The sequence below is a fragment of the Chinchilla lanigera genome, unplaced genomic scaffold, assembly GCF_000276665.1.
Source record: "Chinchilla lanigera isolate Chin_1 unplaced genomic scaffold, ChiLan1.0 scaffold00007, whole genome shotgun sequence".
NCBI classification, from domain to species: domain Eukaryota; kingdom Metazoa; phylum Chordata; class Mammalia; order Rodentia; family Chinchillidae; genus Chinchilla; species Chinchilla lanigera.
Genome location: NW_004955408.1, coordinates 29,357,342 through 29,372,173, shown reverse-complemented (window position 1 = coordinate 29,372,173; position 14,832 = coordinate 29,357,342). Strand labels below are relative to the sequence as shown.

General features: G+C 48.8%; 1 protein-coding gene across 3 annotated transcripts in view; it reads right to left on the bottom strand.

Annotated features, from left to right (window-relative positions):
- Positions 1-1,694, bottom strand: part of Fgfr4 (fibroblast growth factor receptor 4) — a 13,052-nt gene extending 11,358 nt beyond the window's left edge. For 2 of the 3 annotated variants that reach the window (XM_005376412.2, XM_005376414.2), the window contains exon 1: positions 1,569-1,694. The gene's annotated coding sequence lies outside the window, so the exon portion shown is untranslated. Of the gene's footprint in view, positions 1-1,238; positions 1,537-1,568 lie in introns of those variants that run through there. The other variant, XM_005376413.2, reaches the window with a different exon arrangement.
- Positions 1,695-14,832: the final 13,138 nt, after the last annotated feature.

Below are 14,832 nucleotides of genomic sequence, written 5' to 3'. Positions count from 1 at the left end.
ACCACTCTCCGCATGACTGTCAACCCGTGTCTGCCCTTGGCCAGCCATCCCAGGCCTGGAATTATTCCTGCGAGGTGTTTTACATACACCCATCTGGTCTTTTACCCTCTTCCAAATGTCTCTGTGCTCCAGATGAAACAGTCAAGACTGAGTCTCAGCTTAAGGAGGGGAATAAGGTGACCCACACAGTCCCAAGGTCCTCCCAGGGCCATGCAATAGCCAGGAGGGACTAGTGTCTCTGAATCAGAGCATGATTCTGTTCTTTTTGTTTTGTTTTGTTTTTTGAAACAGACTCTTGCTATGTTCAGGCTGGCCTCGAACTTTTGCTGATCCTCTGCCTCAGCCTCCTGGGTGCTAGGGTCACAGATGTGCAGCACCATGCTGTGAGAGCAGCATTCTTAAAAGGTGCAATCTCCCATACTTTCCCAAGCTGGGAACCCTGCCCAGTAAGTCCATTACACCCACTCTTCAGCGCCTGCCACCACACTTCCAGTCCATTCTGCCTCCTCAGTCTTCTAGTCTATGCTGCTCCCTACCCCTACCCGGCACAGGTCTTGACTATCTCTTGATTATCTCTTGCTCGGAGACTTTTCAAATCTCCCTGGGCTTTTCAGTTTCCACCTTCAAGCAGGGCTTAAAAAAGAAAATCTACAAAATCCCCCGCGTGCCAGTTTACAAGGCCATAGGGCTACCTGTGTCCAGCGGGATCCGGTCCAGTTTCCCTGTATCCCGGGCCTCCCTTACCATCCTTCCCGATGGTCTCACTGTCCCTTCAGCCCCCACAGGAGCTTTCAAAACAGGGCCTGTTCGCTCTCTTGCCTGTTCCTCTGTGCTCCTCGTTTCTCTCCTTCACCTTCCTGGCTCCGATAGCACGACCCAGCCCAGCCCAGCCCCAGGTTCGCTGGGTCCCTTCTCTGGAAAAGCCTCTAGCACACTGCGCTAAGCAGGGAGGTAGTCTTGGGTCCCTAGCTCCGGCTAGGAGTGGAGGGGGAAGGCCCCGACGGTCTAGTTCCCACTCCCAGGCTGCCCTGACCTGACAACCTCGGAGTCCTTAGTCGGTTCCGGGGCCCGACCCTGGCGTCTGACAGTTCTGGGTCCCCAGCCTCCCGCGCTCCCGCGCTGGGGGACACTGTGCAAGAGACTGAACCTCTAGGAGCGCCGGTATCCCCATGTCTAAGCCCCGCGTGCAGACGTCTCGTCAGCGGCTCTAGGACCAGCGCGCTCTTCCCTGCCCTTACCAGGTCACCCTCCGGGGGAGGTGCGAGGCAGCGGGTCCCCCATGCGGAGCAGCAGAGACAGCTGGCCCGCCCCCGCCCCGGTGGGCAATAAGTAACCAGCTCCGCGGCCAGGGTGCTCTTTGGACAGAGCGGTACAAAAGGCCCTGTGTGCACTGCAGGTTACTGATTTACCGCCCCCTCCACCCTCGTACCTCCGCGGAGCGGACGCCCAGGTCCCCTGTGCTGGGCGGGGGCTGCCCCGGGGCCACGCCACCGCTTGGCCCCTGGCGGCTGGCCCCTGCTCACCCAGAGCCTGCGTGGACTCCCTCCGGGGACAGGGTCCGGCCTCACCTGGCTCCTCCACAGTCTCGCTCCCAGCTCCGGCCAGCTACGATCCCCGTGCCTACCGGGGTCCGGAGACTCAGCCCGGGAGCTCCGCGGCCCCGGCGGGAGAGCCAGGAATGCACTGGCCAAGGCGGCGTGGCCGCTCCGGCCCCGCCCACCTCGGGCCCCGCCCACCTCGGGCCCCGCCCACCTCGGGCCCCGCCCCGCCTGGACCAGCTCAGTTGGGGTGGCGGGCTCTGGGCGACCTAAGTGCTAGCGCCGCTGGAGCCCGGCTCCCGAATCCGGCTGCGCTCAGTGACAGACCAGGTCACCCAGTGTTGGGACCCTGCTCAGGTTACTATGCACCCCTCCAGGTTCGGCTCTTTCGCCCCTCTGAGGACCCTGACCAGGCTTCCAAGTTCTAGTCGGCTGCCTGCTCACTCCCCAGCTGTTCACCATTCTGGGAATGAGACCTTGGCTCAGTCTGACCCCTCTGTCTTCTGTGCAATCTCTGTCCAGCGGCTAGAAGAACTCTCCTTCCTTTGTTTCCCGAGCAACATTTAGAGAAAGGTTTAAAATACGAATCGGTGGCACTTGCCTGGAATCCCAGCACTGGGGTGACTGAGGCAGGATTATTGCTGTGATTTCGAGGCCAGCCTGAATTACACAGCAAGACCTTGTTTCACCCCCACCCTCAAATCAGACTGTATCAACCACATCCTTTATTCATTTTTTTTTATAGTTTCCCGTAGCTCTTATATAGATAGATACATAGATAGATAGATTCTTGGAGACAGGGTCTTGCTATAGTTCAGGTTGGTCTTGAACTCACTATGTAGCCCAGGCTGGCCTCAAACTCACATCCTCCTGCTTCAGCCTCCTGAGTGCTGGGATTACAGGCGTGTGCCACCAGGCCCAGCTTTATATGGATAGATTTTTGTCATGCCATGGTCTCTGCTCACATCTGCAGATGAAGCCTTCATTCACTGTTTCCTTGCTGGCACCCACCAGTCTCTCTTCCTGGACTGGCCTTTCCTCTCTTGATCTGTTTAATTCTAGCTCATTCTTAGGTCTCAGCTCACTTCCTCTGGGAAGCCCTCCAGACTTCCCCTTTGACGCCTTCTTTTGTGGATGGAGAAAGAAGCAGAGTGAAGTGATTCCCCTTGCAGACTGCAGGGCTGGGCTGCTTGGGCTCAAACCTCAGCACCACCACACATGGCCTTGGCAGGTGACTCCATTTATCTTCATTTTCTCACCAGTAAGAAGTGGGTACACGATAGTATTGTTCTCAAGCAGTTGTTGCAAAAAGCAGGGTCTACATGTCAGTATGTGATTACAGTGGCGCCTTGGTTCACGAACTTAATTCTTTCCATGATTCTGGTTGCAAAGCCAAGTGGACAGAACTGAATCAAATTCAGTGGTTAGATTCAACGTTGACTTTATGGGGACATTTGATTGGGTTCTCATCCAACTGGGTTTGTGACCAGAATGGTGGAATGAATTAAGTTGTGAACCGAGGCGCCACTGTATTTACAACCCATTATTTTCTCAGCACACTTGCCGGAATTGTAACTGGACAGTCTAATATGCAAACAATTGGGAAATGCTAAGCTCCTAGAAGGCAGGAGCTGCAGGCCTCACCCTTGCATCTCCAGTGCCTGGCGCATCATAGGTGCCCCCACATAGTTCTAGTCAGCCTTGGCTCAGGTCTGACGCACCTCTAAGTCTTCTGTCTTTAGCCCTTAGGCCATGGCAAAACTTGGGGGCAGCTTCTGCCTTTCAGCCCTCACCCAAAGTCGCCAACGACGCTGTTCCTTGAGGGCTCCTTGGGAAGGAAGGAAATAAACGTGCGGATCTCAGGCCCAGCTCCTGGTTACCACTCTGGGGGTGGACCTGGCTTATACAGCTACTGCTTCTGCCTTGTTTCGGTTCTGGGGATCTAACCTAGGGCTCCTTCCCCGTTGTTGTACAGAGAAATCTGTCTTTCTCCCCTCAGTCCCAACAGGCAAGGGTATCTCTTTGCATAACTAAAAGGCCCATTAAAGCATTAATTTTTTTTTCCCCATTTCCTTCTCAAACAAAAGACTGGTCTCTTCCCGAAGATAAATCAGAAAATCACGGGTTATCTTTTTTAAAAGTTTATCTGGATCCCTTCCTCCACAGTCCTGTCTTATTGGAGCTTCCAGGGAGAATGCAGCTCTGGACTCCAGGAGCTGCTGTCCAGAGGTGGCCTCTCCAGGGCTGCTAGAGAGGCTGAGCTCCCTGGCAGGCACTGGCCTTCTGCCGGCTCCCTTGCTGACCTGCATTCCCCGGGGCAGGGTGAGCCACTGGCAGGAGCTGAACCTCACAGCATGGTTTTCATTTAAATTGCACGGCATTCCCCGGGCAAACTAGAGACTTGCAGTGCAGCAACCTCTTGTTTTGAGATCCCCATGGCCCTCAGACTGCAAGCCCCACGCCAAGGCCCTACATACACCCTCTTCTGATGCTCCTCTCACCCTCACAGCCTCTCGCGCTGACCCTCTGCAGGGACTGAAGCTCTCCCTAGGTCATTCAGTCATTGATTCATTCAGTGGGTAAGTACTACTGCAGGTTCATTATGCAGCACACACTGTTTTCAGTCCTGGAGATAAAGCGGGCAGATAAACAGTGAGAGACAACTGAGTCAGAGAGGCGTATCATTGTCTTGCTAACATACAGTCTGTTCACTGGGGGATTTGCACTCTGTTTCTCAAAGACATTCCGAATCTCTCATAAGGCCCTGCTGCCCTTGAAGGCACCCAGTCTTGTCTAAGTATCTCTCCCAGCAGAAGTAAAAGCCTGCTATCCTAAAATCATGCTTACAGCCAGCCTCAGTTTCTCCATCCAGAAAATGGGCACACTCCAGTGTCTTTCTTCTCTGGAAAATTGGAAGAAATGAGTTAGATAGAAATGGGTTTCACCAAACAAAGGAAAAAGTCCTTGCGTTTGCTGAGCTCCTGTTAGGTGCCATGCTCCCCACCAACTAAGTGTTGCATATGTATTGTATCCTTGGAGACTTCCACCAAGCCAGATGGCTTCAGTATCTTGAACCTGGTAGCACTCTACATCCTCAACCCTTTTTATTTTTTATTTTGAGACAGGGTCTTACTAGGTTATCCATCAGGACTAAAACTGTTTTTTTGGGGGGTGGGGTGGGGGACAGGGTCTCATTAGGTAGTTCAGGCTGCCTAGAACTCATTATGTATCCAAGTCTGGCCTCAAACTCCTGGTGATCCTCCTGCTTCAGCCTTCTTCTTCTTCTTCTTTTTTTCTTTTTTGTAGCCCAAACTGGTCTTGAAATTGCAGCAATCCTCCTGCCTCAGCTGGGCATGGTGGCGCACGCCTGTAATCCCAGCACTTGGGAGGCTGAGGTAGGAGGATGGCAGAGAGTTCGAGGCCAGCCTGGGCTACAAAGTGAGCTCAAGGACATCCTGAACTGCATAGCGAGACCCTGTCTCAAAAAAAAAAGACAAACCAACAAAACAAAACAAAACAAAAATCCTCCTGCCTCAGCCTCCTGAGTGCTGGGATTACAAGTGTCTTCCTCAGTGTAGTACAGCTCCCTTGTTCGTTCACTGTTTTTAAGTGAGGAATCAGAAGCTCAAGCAGTTGAAGTGATTTTTCTGAGGCCCATGAGCAAATGAATGAAATGAATAATGGCGTCAAAAACATCAACTCTGGTCTTTTTGGGCAAAGAGGGACAACTCAGGACGACTGGCCACAGAACTGGATCCCTGCTGTTCACATATTTTTCTCTTGTACTGGGACTTGAAGCATGGGTCTCACACATGCTAGGCAAGTGCTCCACCACTGAGCTATATCCCCGCAACTACTTTCTTTTTGGTTGCATCTCAGTATGTTCCCCAGGCTGGCCTGGAACTCTTGGGCTCAAGTGATCCTCCTGCCTCAGCTTCCACAGTAGTTGGGACTATAGGTGCATGCCATGTGTCTGGCCACATCAGACACTGTGCTGGCATTCTTTGTTAAACTACTTTTAAAATTTTTGCCAGACATGGTGGTACATGCCTGTAACACCAGCACTAGGGAGGCTAAGGCAGGAGGATTGCCATGAGTTCAAGGCCAGCCTGGGCTACATAATAAGTTCAAGGCCAGCCTGCGATACAAAGCGAAACCCTGTCTCAACAATAAAAAATAAATAAATAAATATGTTCTCTCCTTCTTCTTTTCCTTCATTTTGGGGAACTAGGCCTTCACACTGAGTCACAAGCCCAGCTTTTAAAAATTTTTTTCATTTTGCAGCAGAGTCTTAATAAGTCACTAACTGCCCAGGCTGGGCTTGAACTTGCAATTGTTTTGCTTTAGGCTCCCAGATTGTTGGGATTATGGGTGTGTGCCACCAAACCTATGCCTGGCTCCTCCTCTTCTTCTTTCTTCTCCTCTTTCTTTTTTTTGAGACAGCCCAGGCCTGCCTCAAACTCACAGTGATTATCTTCCTGCCTCAGCCTCCCAAGCGCTGGGATTACAGGCATGCGCCATCATGCCTTGCTTCTTATTCTTCCTTTTAAATTTATTTATTTATTTGTTTATTTCTGGTGCTGAGGATTGAACCCAGGGCCATTTGTGTGCAAAACCCTTGCTCCTCCTCTGAGCTGAACCCCAGCATTCTTAACTGTGGCGTCCAGAGGCGGCAAGCCACCTGAAGGGGTGTGTGTGGGAGGGAGATAGAGCCATGTCTGGAAACTGCTTGTCCTTGCCGTGTGGCCAGTACTGATGGGACACCCATCATGTAGCAGGCTGCAGGCAGGGTTTGCAGACTGCACTCCTGCAGTGCCAGGCTGGGCTGGGGGGTCTCCTGAGGCCAGGCCCGCCCCCGCCCGCGAGCAGAGTCGTGGGGGAGAGGCCTAGGTTGGCTGGTGCCAATGGTGTTGCTCTTGGCCAGTGGCCGGCCCAGGGAACACTGGGGCTCTTGTGCGGAAGGGCTGTCAGTGCCAGCTCGGCCCCAGCCCAGGCCCCGCTCCAGCTCCGGCCCGGCCCGAGCTCCGGCCCCATCCTCTCATCCAGCCCTGATCTCTCTTTTCTTCATTTCTTTCTTTTAAAGCGATTTTTATTTTGAGAAAAATGTAAAATACAGTCCTGTGTTGGATAAGCACTTTTCTGTGAAGCACAGACTGCACAGGTCATGGTGATCCCAAAAGACGGCAGTGGAGCTGCAGCTCAAACATTCCTGTTGCCCAATATTTCCCTGCACCTTGTGTGTCTGTGCGTGTGGTACTGGAGACTGAACCCCGGGGTGCTGCATCACTGAACTATATCCACAGCCCTTTTTATTTCATTTTAAAATTATTATTATTATTATTGACTTTTTGAGACAGGGTCTCACTATGTAGTTCAGGCTGGCCTTGAACTCGCAGTGATCCTCCTGCCTCAGCCTTCTGAGTGCTGGGATTACAGGTGTACGCCACTGTACCCGGCCCTTTTTATTTTTTATTTGAGCATGTTAGTGCAGTAACATGTTGTACAGGTTTGTAGCCTAAGAGCAATGGGCTGTTATTGCTCTCTCTATCTCTCACCTACCTATGTCTATATAGAGAGCATAGGTGTGCATTTAGACTGGTCCACTTAAGTCTGTCTATGTAAATATATCCAAAAATGTTGCACAAACTGGGGCTGGTGGTGCACCCCTGTAATCCCTGCACTCAGGAGGCTGAGGCAGGAGGATCATTGCGAGTTCGAGAACAGCCTGGGCTACAAAGTGAGCTTAAGGCCAGCCTAAACTGCATAGAGAGACCCTGACTCAAAAACACAAAAGACAAAACAAACAAAAAAGATGTTGCACAATGATGAAATTGCTTAATGATGCATTTTTAAAGAATATCCTCACTTTTTCTTTTCTTCTTTCTTTTTTTTTTTTTTTTTTGAGACAGTGCCTTGCTGTGTAGTTGCGACTGGCTTTGAACTCACTATGTAGCCCAGGCTGGCCTTGAACTCACGGCAATCCTCTTGCCTCAGCCTCTCAAATGTTGGGATTACAGGTGTGCACCACTACTCCTGACTTCGCATCCCTATTTTTAATCGATGTGTTAGTGTACAGGAAAAGCACACAGAATAATACTGTACATTTGGTACTCAGAGTTGACAGTTGCTATTATAGTACTTTATCATTTTTCCAACCCATTTTCTACTTTGGCCTCTCTAAGAGGCCCCAGGGAGCTCTGGCTTGGCTGGTCAAACTGGAGGTGAAATCTCCAGGTGTGGTGGCACACACCTACAATCCCAGCAATCAGGAGGCTGAGGCAGGAGGATCACTATAAATCTGAGGCTAGTGTGGGCTACAGAGTGAGTTCAAACTTAACCTAAACTACATAGTGACACCTTGTCTCAAAAAACAAAGAAAATAAAGGAAGTGGGATTGATACCAGCTGAACATTAGAGATCTGTGTTTGAATCCTGAAAACTAACTGCACCTTACACAGGTCACTTCACTTCAAGCTTCAGTTTCACTTGATCTTAGCCTAAAGGCTGAGAAGCAATCAAGCTTCAGTTTCACTTTCTTTCTTTTTTTTTGTCTTTTTGAGACAGGGTCTCGCTGTGCAGTTCAGGCTGGCCTTGAGCTCACTTTGTAGTCCAGGCTGTTCTTGAACTCGCAATGATCCTCCTGCCTCAGCCTCCTGAATGCTGGGATTACAGGCATGTGCTACCATGCCCGGCATCAGTTTCACTTTCTGTGAAATGGGAATAACATTTCTTGCAGAGGCCTCTGGGTGCTGGCGTATGTGAAGCACAATGCCACACCTGGCACACAGTCCATATGCGGTAAAGCATGGTAAATTTGAATATTAGCAACTGAGGGCTCAGGACTCACCCCAAGCCTGGCAACACACTCCTGTGTCAGACAGGGACTTGGTCAAGAGACTGTGATGGTGATCCCTGCCTCGGCCTTTATTCCTCCTTCTTCCCACCTACTCCATACTTGGACATCTGTCCCCGATGTACACTTCTAGACAACAAAGTGGAGTTGACAAGCCTGGGCCGCAGGGTGAGCAGCGCATGTCTGTGAAGGTGGGCAGCCCATGGCTGGGGTCGACGGCCTCGGCAGCCCTGGTGGGTTCTGGTACACCCTGGAACATTAGCAGCATCCCTACCTTCTTCTCCATTGGTCCCAGACCAGACAGGTCCGTGTCAGGGCGGATGTGATGGCACACCCCGTCATCCCAGCTCTGGGGAGTGTGAAGCAGAATGGCTGTGAATTTGAGGCTGGTCTGGTCTACACAGTGAGTTCAAGGCCGGGCCAAACTCCACAGCAAGACCCTGTCTCAACCAACAACAAAGAAGGTCTGTGTCATGTCCTAGCTGGGAGGACAGGGAATGTCCCAGGCCGCGATGGCAAACCTCTTAGAGCTTCCAATGATAACAATAGCCGGCTGCGGCACGTGAGCCACAGGTTCTCCACCACTAATCTAGGGTTCTCAGGGGTTGCTACACTCAGCTTTCTCAAGACCCGGGGCTACAAACCTCGTATGCACTGGTTCTGGGCGGGTCATTGGTTTGGAGGTGAGCAGGCGGCTGGGAAGTGGCAGAGGCTGGCGGGAGAGGGAGCGGGTCAGGGCTCTGAAGGGAAACAGGAAGCGAGACGGAAAGGAGCCCACACCTTGTCTGTGATGCCCACCTGGACCATGTGGCTTTCATTTGGGAACAAAGAACAGAAAACATAAATGACAATGGCTTAAATAAAACAGTTCGCTTTTTGTTTATTGCAGTGCTGGAGATTGGAACCAGGGCCATGGGCAAACGCTAAACTCCAAATAGGAGTTTACGTATCTCTCACGTAGCTCCAAGTCTGGAGGTATATAAGGTGGGTCTCTTCAATTCTCTAGTCTAGAGAGTCTAGACTTTTTCTCATGGCTGTAAAATGGAGCTTTTAGGCTAGGCATAGTGGCACACACTTGTAATCCCAGCATTAGGAAGGCTGAGGCAAGAAGGAACTCTTGAAAGGCAGGAACTCTTGAAACAAGAGTTCAAGGTCAGCCTGTACGACACAGTGAGCCCTGTTTCAAAACAGAGAAAGAGGGGGCTGGGGATTTAGCTCAGCGGCAAAGCACCTGCCTGGCAAGTGCAAGGTCGTGAGTTCGGTTCCCGGTACCGGAGAAAAGCCAAAAACAAAACAAAAACAAAACAAAACAAAAAAAAACAGAGAAAGAAAAACAAAAAGAGGATGGCGGCATCGTTTCTGAGATTACGTCCTTCGTTAGACTGTCATAAGGCCACACACCCCGCCTTGCCTTTGTTGCCCAGAATTGCCTTTGCTATTCTAGGTCTTTTCTGGTTCCAAATGAATTTTAGGATTGATTTCTCTAATTCTGTGAGATATGCTGTTGGGATTTTGATTAGAATTGCATTAAATCTGTATAACAGTTTTGGAAGTATGACCATTTTCACTATATTGGTTCTTCCTACCCAGGAGCAAGGGATATCTTTCCATTTTCTGATAACCTCTTCAATCTCAATTTTTAGAGTACTTTAGTTTTCAATGTAGAGATCTTTTACTTCCTTCATTAGATTGACCCCTAGGTATTTCATTTTTTGGATGCTATTGGGAAAGATGCTGTTTTCCTAATTTCTCTCTCAATGACTTTATTTGTTGTGTATAGGAACGCTATTGATTTTTCAGTGTTGGCTTGTATTCAGCCATGGGATTGAATTTGGTTATTAAATCTAGAAGTCTGTAGTAGAGTTTTTGGGGTCTTCTATGTAGAGTATCATGTCATCGCAAATGATAATTTAACTTCTTTCTTTCCTATTCTTAGTCCTTTATTTCTTTCTCTTGTCTAATTGGTCTTAACCTCCTCCCTTTGTTTGAGACAAGGTCTTACTGTGTAGTTCAGGATGTCCTTGAACTCACTGTGTAGCCCAGGCTGGCTTCAAACTTGCAATGATCCTCCTGTCTCAGCCTTCTGAGTGCTAGGATTATAGGCATGTACCACCATATCCGATCAGTTTGTAATTCTGTTGACTCAATCTCCCTAGTAGTCAATTTTGAGCCATTTGAGTCAGAAATGGTGCCACATTCCTGTAATCCTAGCACTAAAATGGCTGAGGCAGAAGGATAACAAGTTTAAGGCCAGCCTGAGTTAGATTTCCAGTACCTAATAAATAAATAAATAAATAAATAACATAAAAAAAAAAACAAAAAAACAATGGGCTGGAGATGTAACCTTGAATTCAATCCCTAGTACTGCAAAGCAAATACAAAACAAAACCAAGACCTAGCCAGGTGTGGTGGTGCACGCCTGTAATCCTAGCACTCGGGAGGCTGAGGCAGGAGGAGCGTTCTGAGTTCAAAGTCAGCCTGGGCTACAGAGTGAGCTCAGGGCCAGCCTGAACTGCATAGCAAGGCCCTGCCTCAAAAAGACAAAACAACAACAACAACAAAAACCAACAACAACAAAAAAAAACAAAACAAAAATGAAGACCTAACCAAGTCACTCTTTCATTTTATGCATATACATTAACATTATTCAGCTCAAAAATGTAATGTTTAAAGTCGTAATGTTGACTTCAGGTATGGGTGACTCTGGTCTTGGTCTTCTTGTCTCCTATGTTATTTTCATCCATAGGCAGATTCTTCTAAGCAGCTCTAGGCTTCCATTCTCGTAGTTGAGCTAGTTTCCCATTAGTCCCAATAAAAGACCAAACATGGGCCCCATTGGGCCTGCTGGTTCCCATGGTGATCTCTGGGCCAATCATATGCAGTCACGGTGGCCTAAGGTGGAATATTCTTTTATTTTGATACTGGGGATTAAACCCTTGTTCTTGGACTGAGTTAATTTGCCGGCCCTTTTTATTTTGTATTTAGAAACAAAGTCTCACGAAATTGCCCCAGCTGGTCTTTTTGTTTTTTGGTTTTTGGTTTTTGTCTCTTTGAGACAGGGTCTCGCTATGCAGTTCAGGTTGGCCTTGAGCTCACTTTGTAGCCCAGGGTGGTCTTGAACTCACAGTGATCCTCCTGCTCAGCCTCCCAAGTGCTGGGATTACAGGCATGTGCCACCACACCCAGTTGCCCCAGCTGGTCTTGAATTTGTGATTTTCCTGCCTCAGCCTCCCCAGTAGCTGGGATTATGTGCACGCATTAGTACATCTGGCTTGGAATAGACCAGAAGCACATGCACACCATAACAGCCAGGGTGAAATGCTGGCTTTACCCAAACCCTCATAGTCTGTGAATGGGGAGGACCAGGACATGAAAGAAAAATTGAGGGGCTGCTACTAGCAAGGGTAAGTGGGGCTGATATCCATCCAGTCTGGGATGGATCTTAAAGTGGGAACTTCGGGGAGGAGTTCAGAAACCTGAGTGGCTGGTGCCTGGAAAGAGAAGAGAAGGGACAGGCAGAACAAAGGGAGGACACTCCCAGCCACAAGAACAGCAGGTGCAAAGGCCCCAAGGTGTGAGCCCATTGGGAATATTCTGGAGCACCTGCCTTGTGTTCAGGCTGAGTCAGGAGGATTGCAGGTGTGAGCTGAGCCTGGGCAATTTAGCAGGTTAATGGGATTCTAGCTTAAAATAAAAAAGCAAGACAGGGCTGCACCTCGGTGTGAAGCCTGGGTTGTACCCCTAGGACTGAGACAGGAAGGTAGAGTGTGACTAGAACTGGCTGGGAGGAGGCTTGACAAGGTCCCAGGACACAAGCACCAAGCGGTTCCCAGACCTGCACGTGGAGTTCTCACAAGAACTCAAGCAGGTTTCCCCTAGAAGGCCCAGACCTGATGTCAGCCTGAGGGGTGTGTGACACAGAGGGACAGTCCACACTGGTGTTTTGCCACTATGTTTTCCCTTTGTGGGGTGGGCTGCCCTCCTGCTGAAGGATTTACTTCTTTTCCTACTTTTACTTGACTGCAGAGCCTGTTTATTTTCCTACCTTTAATAAAACTTTGCTACCTTTTGTCTTTGCTTAAGATACAAAGAAACTACAAACTACTTCTAGAAGGAGACTCTAGCACCCCACAACTAGGTAATGGTACCCCCAAAATCCAAAAAAAGTTTCTTTAAAAAATTTTTTTTTTTTGGTTTTTGGTTTTTCTCCGGTACCGAACTCACAACCTTGCGCTTGCCAGGCAGGCGCTTTTGCCGCTGAGCTAAATCCCCAGCCCCTTAAAAATTTTTTTTGAGAGAAGGTCTCACTAAATTGCTGAGGCTAGCTGGGATGTGGTGGCGCATGCCTGTAATCCCAGCACTCGGGAGGCTGAGGCAGGAGGATCGCTGTGAGTTTGAGGCCAGCCTGGGCTACAAAGTGAGCTCTAGGCCAGCCTGAACTGCATAGTGAGGCCTTGTCTCAAAAAAAGAAAATTGCTTAGGCTGGGTTTGTAGGCTGGGTTTGAACTTGTGCTCCTCTTGTCTCAGCCTCCTAGAGTGCTGGAATTACAGGCCTGTGTCACCATGCCCAGCTCCCCACTGCTTTTTTAACAATAAAGATGTGTATTATTTATTGCAGTATAACCAATTATTCCAAAAAATCAGGGGCTTTAAATAACCATTTGAACTCAGGATGTAGCTCAGTGGTAGAGCACTTGACTAGTGTGAGTTTGGTCCCCAGCACTGCAAACAACAGTACCCACCACCACCACCACCACCAAAACAGTCATTTATGTGGCTGTTGGTGTTACAGAAAAAGCTACTCAAAGATATTCATTAAGGCACAGTAAAAAGATTTTACTTAGGGCTGCTGTGATGGTACAGGACCACTGCAATGGGGTCTTGCAGTGGGGACAGGAGAGTAGCTCAGCTCTGAACGCAACTTGCGCAAGTGGGAATTTATGGCTAAGGAGCAGGGTGAAAGTCAGGGGAAGGAAAATGACAGAGGAAACAGACCTACCAGGATTCTTGCTAAGGACAGGCTGGGAAGGTGACCCCACACAGAGGACGAGGAGCTCCTGCTACACTGATGTAGCAAGCTTATTTAGTAAAACTGCATTTTATGAAGAAGGGCTTGGATGGGTCTGGCAGAAGGTTCAGGAGCCTAACAAAAGTTTGAGCATTTCTGCCATTGATAGGAGACCTCCATTTCTCTCCAAAGAATCTTTCTACAGGGTTGCTTGAGCACCCCACTACACGCCAGCTTGTAATCCAAGATGGAAAAACCAAATCTGCAATATCATTTATGACTTACCTTCAGAAGTCACACTGGTCATTTCTGTCTTAGTTTATTGGTTAGAAGTCAGTCACTAATTACAGTTATACTTGAAGGGAGAGGGTTAAATTTGACATCTTGAGAAGTTGGGCATGGTGGTGCATGCCTGTAATCCCAGTACTTGGGAAGCTGAGGCAGGAGGATCACCATGAGGCCGGCCTGGGGTTATATAATGGGTTCAAAGCCAGCCTGGGCTACATAGCAAGACCCTGTGTCAAAAAACAAAAAACAAACAGAGAAAAACCCTAACAACTTGAAAGGAGGGATATAAAACTATTTGTGGTGTCTGGGAATATAGCTCAGGGATAGAACGTGTACCTAGCATCCACAAAACACTGGGTTTGATCACCAGCACTACAAAAAAACAAACCAGCCTAACCAAGTCAAAACCAAACCAAAGCTGGGCGTGATGGTGCATGCCTGTAATCCCAGCACTGTGGAGGCTGAGGCAGGAAGATCATTGCTAGTTCAAGACCAGCCTGGGCTACAAAGTGAGCTCAAGGCCAGCCTGAACTGCATAATGAGACCCTGTCTCAAAAAGACAAAAGCAAAAGAACAAAAAACAGAAAACAATCCAAAGGTCACCTCCTCAAGACCTTTCCTGCCCCACCTCCAGCCTACACTCAATCTCCTTGTCACACTATCTGGCTGAAGTGGAATTCTCCTTTATCATGATTGTGATGAGTCATAGGTACCCAGAAGTCCTACAGGGTAGAGACCTTGTCTCAGTTCAGGGTTCTGACATTGAGTAAGGGCTGAGGAAAAATAAATTCCTTTTCCCACACTCCCTAGGGACTCCTTCCTCTGTCCTACCTAAAAATCTTCTGTCCTGGACCTTCTTAGTCCTTATAAAGTCTGAGGAAAATTTTCATTCATTTGCAAGTAATATATCGCTCACATGAAATTATTATGTCATGCAGTTTCAAAGTCCAGGCATGGATCAGGCTTCAGAGCAGTTAAATCTTTTTTTTTTTTTTTTTTTTTTTTTTTTTTTGAGACAGGATCTCACTATGCAGTTCAGGCTGGCCTTGAGTTCACTTGTAGCTCAGGCTGGTCTCGAACTCGCAACGATTCTCTTGCCTCAGCCTCTTGAGTGCTAGGATTATAGGAGTATACCCGGCCAGAAC